This window comes from Protobothrops mucrosquamatus, unplaced genomic scaffold (genome assembly GCF_001527695.2).
Source record: "Protobothrops mucrosquamatus isolate PMUCROS unplaced genomic scaffold, P.Mucros_1.0 scaffold5012, whole genome shotgun sequence".
Lineage (NCBI taxonomy): Eukaryota > Metazoa > Chordata > Lepidosauria > Squamata > Viperidae > Protobothrops > Protobothrops mucrosquamatus.
Genome location: NW_015390889.1, coordinates 21,495 through 31,911, shown reverse-complemented (window position 1 = coordinate 31,911; position 10,417 = coordinate 21,495). Strand labels below are relative to the sequence as shown.

General features: G+C 25.7%; 3 non-coding genes across 3 annotated transcripts; 1 reads left to right on the top strand and 2 right to left on the bottom strand.

Moving 5' to 3' along the window:
• Nucleotides 1-751: 751 nt before the first annotated feature.
• On the bottom strand, nt 752-824 carry TRNAN-GUU. The gene has a single exon. It is a non-coding gene; the product is annotated as a tRNA-Asn (tRNA).
• A 1,592-nt stretch (nt 825-2,416) lies between these two features.
• On the bottom strand, nt 2,417-2,488 carry TRNAI-GAU. Its single transcript has one exon. It is a non-coding gene; the product is annotated as a tRNA-Ile (tRNA).
• Nucleotides 2,489-4,035: 1,547 nt separating this feature from the next.
• On the top strand, nt 4,036-4,108 carry TRNAN-GUU. Its single transcript has one exon. It is a non-coding gene; the product is annotated as a tRNA-Asn (tRNA).
• Nucleotides 4,109-10,417: the final 6,309 nt, after the last annotated feature.

The window sequence follows — 10,417 nt, the reverse complement described above, 5'->3', positions numbered from 1 at the left end:
ATAAAATATTTTATTTTTCATTTCTCTCACCGTTACTTAGAAAATCATTATTATATTAATTTCCTCTGAGTATTAAGATGTTTCAGTTCCTCAGGTTTACTTTTACAATATATTTACAATATATTGTAAATATATTGTAAATATATAAAGTTATTCTTATTCAGACATCTTTAGATCATTATAAGCTCTATTTTCTAAAGTTTTTCGCCATTAACTACGTCTTTCTTCGTCTCTAAGTATCTAAATATTCATTTTATATCCTTTATATTAAAATTATTTTAAAAATATATTTACTAATTACCTTCAATTTATTTAAAATTAAGTGAGAATTGGAATTGAACCAATAATTTTCGGATTATGATCCCGATGAGTTTATCCAATTTACTCTATCTCACTTATATACTATGTATCTAAAGGGACTCGAACCCCCGTCCCCAGGTTCGCTACCAAGTATTTTACCTATTTAAAATATAAATACCTATATATAGGGTATATAGCTTAGAGAGGTAGAGCAGTTGTTTTACAAACAAATGGACATTGGTTCGAGTCCAGTTTTACCTAAAACTTATAGTCTAACGGAGTAAGACAGAAACCTTCTAAGTTTTTAATATAGGTTCGAGTCCTATTAGGTTTAGAGAATACAAATTACACAGAAGTGACGGAATGGCAGACGTATTAGATTTAGAATCTAAGGAAAATTTTTCATAAGAGTTCAAGTCTCTTCTTCTGTGTTAGGCATAGTATAAAATTACTTTTTAAACTGGACTCGAACCAATGGTCTTTCGGTTAACAGCCGAATGTTTTACCTATTAAACTATTAAAAATCATATATATATGAACTTAAAATTTTTCTGGTTATTTTGGGGAGTTTGATCCTAGCTCAGAATGAACGCGTGGAAAATACATTACACATGCAAATTATATGTATTATAAAATACATAGTGTACCGGTGAGTAATAAAAAGGGTTACCTTTAGATTAAATATAATATATAAAATTTAATATACACATTAGTGTTTTTAAAAAATGTACTTTATTGTCTAAATATAAACTTTTATCTAATTAGCTATTTAATAAATTATTATATTAAGGCGAGAATTAGTAGTTGGCCTGAGAGGGTGACCAATCACATTGAGATTGAAAATGCTCAAACTTCGTAGGAAGGCAGCAGTGGGGAATATTTTGCAATGAGCGCAAGCTTGACAGAGTCATTTTCCGTGAAGGATGACAGTAATTTAAATTATTGTAAACTTCAGTTATTTTTATAAGCTAGAGATTTAAAAATAAAAGCATCGGCAAATCTTCGTGCCAGCAGCCGCGGTAATACGAGAGATGCTAGCGTTATTCAGAATTATTGGGCGTAAAGTGTGTGTAGGCGGTTTATTGTATTTTATTAGAAAAATTATAATTAAATATAATTATATTTAAAAGATTAATAAACTAAGAAATTATTAAAAATAAAACAAACTTTATGGGAAGTAGTTTAATATGTTGATCCATAAAGGAAGATTAATGTGAAAACTTTTTATTAGAATAATATTGACGCTGAGACACGAAAGCTAAGGTATCAAATGAGATTAGAGACCTCAGTTAGTCTTAGCCGTAAATGATGAAAACCTAAAAGTATAATTATTAAAATACTATTTTTTAAGCTAACGCTAAAAGTTTTCCGCCTGGGTAGTACGTTCGAAAGAATGAAACTTAAAGGAATTGACGGGGGTCCTTACAAGCGGTGGGGCATGTGGTTTAATTCGATGTAACACGAAAAACCTTACCAAAACTAGACTAATCAGGTAGTGCATGGCTGTCGTCAGTTTGTACCGTGAGGCGCTGGATTTAGTTCCATAACAAACGTTACCCTTTTATAATATTAATATATAGTATATACTGCTTAATTATTATAATATAATTTAGAGGAAGGCGAGGAGGACGTCAAGTCATCATGCTCTATATGTTTTGGGCTACCCACATGCCACATTGAGAAATATAATAAATTATTAATCATATTTGTATTGTAAAATACAAATAATTTTAAAAATTTTTCATAGTACAGCATTTAGATTGAAATTTCTAAATAAAGAAGGAATCGCTAGTAATCATTGGTCAGCTATACAATGGTGAATATTCTAAAGGATCTTGTACACACCGCCCGTCACATCAGGGAAATTTAATATTATAAAAATAAATTTACATTAATATATAATATTAAGTAACTAGGGTGAAGTCGTAACAAGGTAGCCGTACTGGAAGGTGTGGCTAGAAATATGATAAATATTACAAGGAGTTTTAAGTAATAGAGAAGTATATTATTATATTAGACTTAAATTTACGATACTCTAAAGTTTATAGAGGAAAATAATATCTATTATAAAAAACTTTTAGCTCAGAGGTAGAGCAAACTCCTGATAAGGGTTTATTAAACTTTCCTAGAATCGAACTAGGGACTAAACCCTTATCAGGAGTTTGCTCTACCTCTGAGCTAAAAGTTTTTTATAATAGATATTATTTTCCTCTATAAACTTTAGAGTATCGTAAATTTAAGTCTAATATAATAATATACTTCTCTATTACTTAAAACTCCTTGTAATATTTATCATATTTCTAGCCACACCTTCCAGTACGGCTACCTTGTTACGACTTCACCCTAGTTACTTAATATTATATATTAATGTAAATTTATTTTTATAATATTAAATTTCCCTGATGTGACGGGCGGTGTGTACAAGATCCTTTAGAATATTCACCATTGTATAGCTGACCAATGATTACTAGCGATTCCTTCTTTATTTAGAAATTTCAATCTAAATGCTGTACTATGAAAAATTTTTAAAATTATTTGTATTTTACAATACAAATATGATTAATAATTTATTATATTTCTCAATGTGGCATGTGGGTAGCCCAAAACATATAGAGCATGATGACTTGACGTCCTCCTCGCCTTCCTCTAAATTATATTATAATAATTAAGCAGTATATACTATATATTAATATTATAAAAGGGTAACGTTTGTTATGGAACTAAATCCAGCGCCTCACGGTACAAACTGACGACAGCCATGCACTACCTGATTAGTCTAGTTTTGGTAAGGTTTTTCGTGTTACATCGAATTAAACCACATGCCCCACCGCTTGTAAGGACCCCCGTCAATTCCTTTAAGTTTCATTCTTTCGAACGTACTACCCAGGCGGAAAACTTTTAGCGTTAGCTTAAAAAATAGTATTTTAATAATTATACTTTTAGGTTTTCATCATTTACGGCTAAGACTAACTGAGGTCTCTAATCTCATTTGATACCTTAGCTTTCGTGTCTCAGCGTCAATATTATTCTAATAAAAAGTTTTCACATTAATCTTCCTTTATGGATCAACATATTAAACTACTTCCCATAAAGTTTGTTTTATTTTTAATAATTTCTTAGTTTATTAATCTTTTAAATATAATTATATTTAATTATAATTTTTCTAATAAAATACAATAAACCGCCTACACACACTTTACGCCCAATAATTCTGAATAACGCTAGCATCTCTCGTATTACCGCGGCTGCTGGCACGAAGATTTGCCGATGCTTTTATTTTTAAATCTCTAGCTTATAAAAATAACTGAAGTTTACAATAATTTAAATTACTGTCATCCTTCACGGAAAATGACTCTGTCAAGCTTGCGCTCATTGCAAAATATTCCCCACTGCTGCCTTCCTACGAAGTTTGAGCATTTTCAATCTCAATGTGATTGGTCACCCTCTCAGGCCAACTACTAATTCTCGCCTTAATATAATAATTTATTAAATAGCTAATTAGATAAAAGTTTATATTTAGACAATAAAGTACATTTTTTAAAAACACTAATGTGTATATTAAATTTTATATATTATATTTAATCTAAAGGTAACCCTTTTTATTACTCACCGGTACACTATGTATTTTATAATACATATAATTTGCATGTGTAATGTATTTTCCACGCGTTCATTCTGAGCTAGGATCAAACTCCCCAAAATAACCAGAAAAATTTTAAGTTCATATATATATGATTTTTAATAGTTTAATAGGTAAAACATTCGGCTGTTAACCGAAAGACCATTGGTTCGAGTCCAGTTTAAAAAGTAATTTTATACTATGCCTAACACAGAAGAAGAGACTTGAACTCTTATGAAAAATTTTCCTTAGATTCTAAATCTAATACGTCTGCCATTCCGTCACTTCTGTGTAATTTGTATTCTCTAAACCTAATAGGACTCGAACCTATATTAAAAACTTAGAAGGTTTCTGTCTTACTCCGTTAGACTATAAGTTTTAGGTAAAACTGGACTCGAACCAATGTCCATTTGTTTGTAAAACAACTGCTCTACCTCTCTAAGCTATATACCCTATATATAGGTATTTATATTTTAAATAGGTAAAATACTTGGTAGCGAACCTGGGGACGGGGGTTCGAGTCCCTTTAGATACATAGTATATAAGTGAGATAGAGTAAATTGGATAAACTCATCGGGATCATAATCCGAAAATTATTGGTTCAATTCCAATTCTCACTTAATTTTAAATAAATTGAAGGTAATTAGTAAATATATTTTTAAAATAATTTTAATATAAAGGATATAAAATGAATATTTAGATACTTAGAGACGAAGAAAGACGTAGTTAATGGCGAAAAACTTTAGAAAATAGAGCTTATAATGATCTAAAGATGTCTGAATAAGAATAACTTTATATATTTACAATATATTTACAATATATTGTAAATATATTGTAAAAGTAAACCTGAGGAACTGAAACATCTTAATACTCAGAGGAAATTAATATAATAATGATTTTCTAAGTAACGGTGAGAGAAATGAAAAATAAAATATTTTATAATATTTTAGGTTATATAGTAGTTCATAAGATTAATTGAATGAATTAAATAATAAAAGAATCTCCTTTTATAACTTAAATACTCCTAAGTTTCGATAGTGTATAAGTACCGTGAGGGAATAATGAAAAGAACCCCGGGAGGGAAGTGAAAAGAATTTGAAATTTTAATATCTAATAATCAAATGAGTTTATTGTAGAACTTTATTGATTACTTGTTGAAGAATGGACTTACGAGTTATATAAATAGGCGAATATAGATTAAAAAAAATAAATTTTGAAGTCAAAGTTAACGCAAGCTTTATTAAATGCACACATATTAATTAAGTCTATTTATATATACCCGATACCGGAATGATATAACTATGTTTAAGATACTATAATTTATTTATATTTTATAGTAGTCTGTATTGGTTAATTTTGCAAAATTATCAAATGAAATGTAGTTAGAGGTGAAATGCCTATCGAATTCGGAGCTAGCTGGTTCTCTTTGAAATGTATTTAGGTACAGCTATTTAAATTATTATATTGGAGGTAAAGTTCATAAATTTTAATTTAGTTTTTAAATACCATTATAAATTTAGTACTAAATAAGTGAGACTTTAAGGGATAAGCTTTAAAGTCGAGAGGGAAACAACCCAGACCATTAAATAAGGTTCTTAAATATTTATTTAGTTGAAAGGAAGTTTTTATACATAGACAAATAAAAAGTAAGCTTAGAGGCAGCTATCTTTTAAAGAGTGCGTAATAGCTCATTATTTAAGTATATTAGCGCCGATAATTATTAGGAGATAAATAAATTGCCGAAGTTGTGGAACTATCTTTAAATATAGTTAGTAAAAGAGCGTTTTGTATTAGAATAAAATTATTTTGTAAAAAATAATCAACTACACAAAAGTGATAATGTAAGTTTAAGTAATTTAATATATTAATAACAAATTAATACCTTGAAAATTTTTAAGGGTTCCTATTCTATGAAAAACAAAATAGGGTTAGTCGGGGCCTAAAGTGAGATTAAAGAAATGTAACTGATGGATTTTAAGTTAATATTCTTAAACCTTATTTATTTTACTATAATTTTTATTTAAAAGTTTTATAAGTAAATTTAAAATAAATAAGCCCGTACTTAAACTGACACAAGTGACTAGGTAGCCTTTATACTAAAAGGTAAGTTATTTTTTTTTAAGGAACTAAGCAAATTTATTCTGTAACTTAGGGAGAAAGAATGTCCTACTATTAAGGATATCAGAAAGTGATTCAAACGACTGTTTATCAAAAACACAGGTTCCCGCTAAATATAATAATGATGTAAGGGAGCTGACATCTGCCCAGTGCTGTATGATAAAAAAGGTAAAATATTTACTTTTTAATCTTCAGTAAACGGCGGCTGTAACTATAACGGTCCTAAGGTAGCGAAATTCCTTGTCGGGTAAGTTCCGACCTGCACGAAAGATGTAACGATTTGAATACTGTCTTAAAAAAAAACTTGATGAAATAACAATATTCGTGAAGATGCGAATTCCCCACACTCGGACAGAAAGACCCTACGAAGCTTTACTGTAATTTTAAATTAAATTTTATAATTAATTGTATAGATATGTGGGAAATTAAATTATTAATGAAAAACCACTCTATTAATTAGAATATTTTAACAAATTTTTTAACAAAAATTTGAAAAGTTTAAAAAAGACAGTTTGACTGGGGCGGTAACCTCTTAAAAAGTAACGGAGGTGTACAAAGGTTTGGAATAAAAATAGTAAAACTTGATTGTTAGATTTAATATATCAAACAAGGATGAAAGTCGGTTTTAGTGATCTGATTTTTTATGTGATAATAAAATCACTTAACAGCTAAAAGTTACTCTAGGGATAACAGGCTTATCTTTTCCGAGAGCCCTTATCGACGAAAAGGTTTGGCACCTCGATGTCGGCTCATCACATCCTAAAGCAGTAGTGTGTTTTAAGGGTTAGTCTGTTCGCCTATTAAAGTGGTACGTGAGCTGGGTTCAGAACGTCGCAAGACAGTTCGGTCCATATCCAGTGTGGGTTTATAGAATTATGAAAAAAATTTTTTTTAGTACGAAAGGAGCGAAAAAATTAAACTTCTGGTGTATCAATTATTTAATATAATATGTGTTGAGTAGCTAAGTTTATGAAATTAATTGCTGAGGGCATATAAGTAAGAAATTTCATTTATAATACTTCTAGTCTTTTAGATTAAGAAATTAATAAGATTAATTAATTAATAAAGTTTTAATATAAGTATAGTAATATATTAAGTTAAAAATTATTAATAATTCGAATTAATTAAAATTAATAGTTAATTTAGCTCAACTGGAAGAGTTACTGATTTGTAATCAGTTGGATAAGAGTTCGAATCTCTTGATTAACTTTTATTATAATAATTATAAAAATTTATTTTAAATGAAATTTAAAAATATTTTAAATAAACCTTATAGATATGGATTTAAAATTAATTTAGATACCAATATTTTAAAAGGAGGTTTAAATTTGAAATTAATTTCAAATTTAAAATTACTAAATAAAGAAAGATTGTTAATTACACAACTAAGAGCAAGAGCATTAAAAAGTATTTTTAAATTAAAAATACCCGATTGGAATTTTATAGATAATCCAGACATTAATTATGATTCCTTAATCTATTACTCTAAACCTAAAATTAACCAATCTATGGAATTATTATTAAATAAAACTTTTAAAAAACTAGGTTTTTCATTACAAAATAAAAAAAATATTAAAAATATGGCTTTAGATGTTATATTTGATAGTATATCTATATTAAATACAATTAAACCTTATTTAAATAAATTTGGAATAATATTTATTTCTCTATTCGAAGCTTTTAATAAATTTGAATATTTAGTATTTAAATATATAAGTACTGTAATACCTATTCAAGATAATTTTTTTGCTACAATTAATAGTATAGTATTTAGTGAAGGATCTTTTTGTTATATACCACAAGATATTATTTGTGATTTTAATTTATCAACTTATTTTAGAACTAATACAAAAAATTTTGCTCAATTTGAAAGAACTTTATTAATTGCAGGCAAATCTTCTTCTGTATTTTATATAGAAGGATGTACAGCTCCTATATATAAAGAATCACAATTACATATAGCTATAGTAGAAATTATTGTTAAAAGTAAAGCATTTGTGAAGTATATAACAGTTCAAAATTGGTATAAAGGAAACAATTTAGGAGAGGGGGGTATTTATAATTTTACTACAAAAAGAGGAAAATGTTTAGAATTTGCCAGACTAGAGTGGCTTCAAATTGAAGTGGGATCGTCTATAACTTGGAAATATCCTTCTTCTACGCTATTAGGGGACTATTCAAGTAGTAGTTTTTATTCTATTTCATTTGTTTCAGATCTTCAAGTAGCAGATACCGGTAGTAAAATTTTACATATAGGAAATTGTACCTCCAGTCATATATTATCTAAAAGTATATCTCTAAATTCATCAAAAAATATATATAGAGGATTAGTTGAAGTTTCAAAATATGCTTTTGGAGTTATAAATAAAACAGAATGTGACTCTTTATTATTTGGGAGTAATTCTTTAATAGCTACTATTCCATATAGTAAAGTTTATAATTATTCTACCAATTTACAACAAGAAGCTTTTATCTCTAAAATAGACGAAGAATATTTATTTTTTTTACAACAAAGAGGGCTGAGTTTATCGAGTTCAGTATCACTGTTAGTAAATAGCTTTTGTATTGATATTTATGAAAAATTACCCCTAGAATTTATGTCTGAAATTCCATTATTAATATTTAATAAAATTAAAGATTCTTATTTATAAATATTTAATAAATGATTTTAAAATATTCAAAAAAAGACATAAATTATTTAATTGATTTTTTCATATATAATAAATCAATTCTTACAGCTAGTTATCATTTAAAAAATAAAAATTTTAATAATAATTTTATTACTAAAATTATTAAATATTTAAATTTTTTAGGATTTATAGTGAGTAATAATTATAAACTTAAGATAAATGTTTATTGTAAAAAATTACGTACAGTTACAAATTCAATGGAAATTACAAAAAAAGTTTAAATCTAATTTTTTTCAAAAGAATATTATACATAATATTTATAAAAAATTAGATTTATTACAATTATTATTTTTAGTATTAACTAAAATAAATATTTTAACTAAATCTTTAATAAAAATAGATTATTTAACTTGTAAAGTGATTAAGTTTAATAAAAAAAAATTATCTGTAATACTTGAAGAAATTATAAATAAATTTACTATTAAAATAAATCTAAAAGCTTTTAATTTTATAATATAATGATGTTTCTTATTAAACATAATTACATATCATATTTTTTATTTAAACACGAATATTTTAATTTATTTTTTAAAAATTTATTATTTTATATTAAAAAAAATTTTTTAACTAACTTTTCAACTTTTAATAACACTATTAAATTTTATAAAATTTCTTATTTTTTTAATATAAAAAAATTACCCACTACGCATGTAGTGGACTGTGTTCAAAAATATAATTATTTTATTCAAATAATTATACCTAGTGTTGTCAAAAATAATAATAAAAATTTTTATAAATATTTTTTATTTTATAATTTTCCTATATTCCAACACCAGGGTATTTTTATTCTAAATGGAGTTAAACGAATTTTATTACCACAGTTAATTAAATCTGAAAGTCTGCAATTTTTGAAAATTTATAAAAATTATTATACTATATATTTATTAAATTTTTTATTTTCTAAATATAATATTTATTTTACTATAGAATTTAATATTTTAACTAAACAATTATATTTTATATGTAATTTTTTTAATATTAGAATAAATTTTATACATTTATTGTATTTTTTAAATATTAATAATACCTTTATAATTAATTTTTCTACATACGGACATTCTTTAGTTTTAAAAAAAATATTATATAATGCTAGTAAACATTATAAAGTTCCTATTACTAAATCTTTTATCACATTATGTGTTAAATTATTTAATTTTAATTTAATTACTCACACATTACACCAAAATATAAATATATCTTTAAATCAAGAATTAATAAAAATTATAGATTTAATAATAGATTTTTCATTAAAAAAAAAATATTATTTAAATGACCCTCTTTGTAATAAAAAAATAAATATTTCATTAGAAAATTTATTTAATTTTATGACTATTAATAATAATTTTATATTAACTCAATTAAATTCGATAATAACCAAAAATCAATTTACAATACATTTTCATAACTTTAACTTATATAAAGAATTTTTATTAATAAATCCTCTATTTAGAATTTTAGAAGAAATCAATATTTTATCAGAATTATCTAATTTATTTAAAATAATACATTATAATTTTAACACTACATCAATTACTACTAGAGATTTTAAATTAAATCAAATAAACACACTGTGCATATTAAATACAGCCGAGGGGCCTTCTAGTGGATTAATTTTATCTAAAACTTTTAATACTTTTTATAATTCTATGTGTGCCAATGATTTAACTACATACCACGACATTGATAGTAC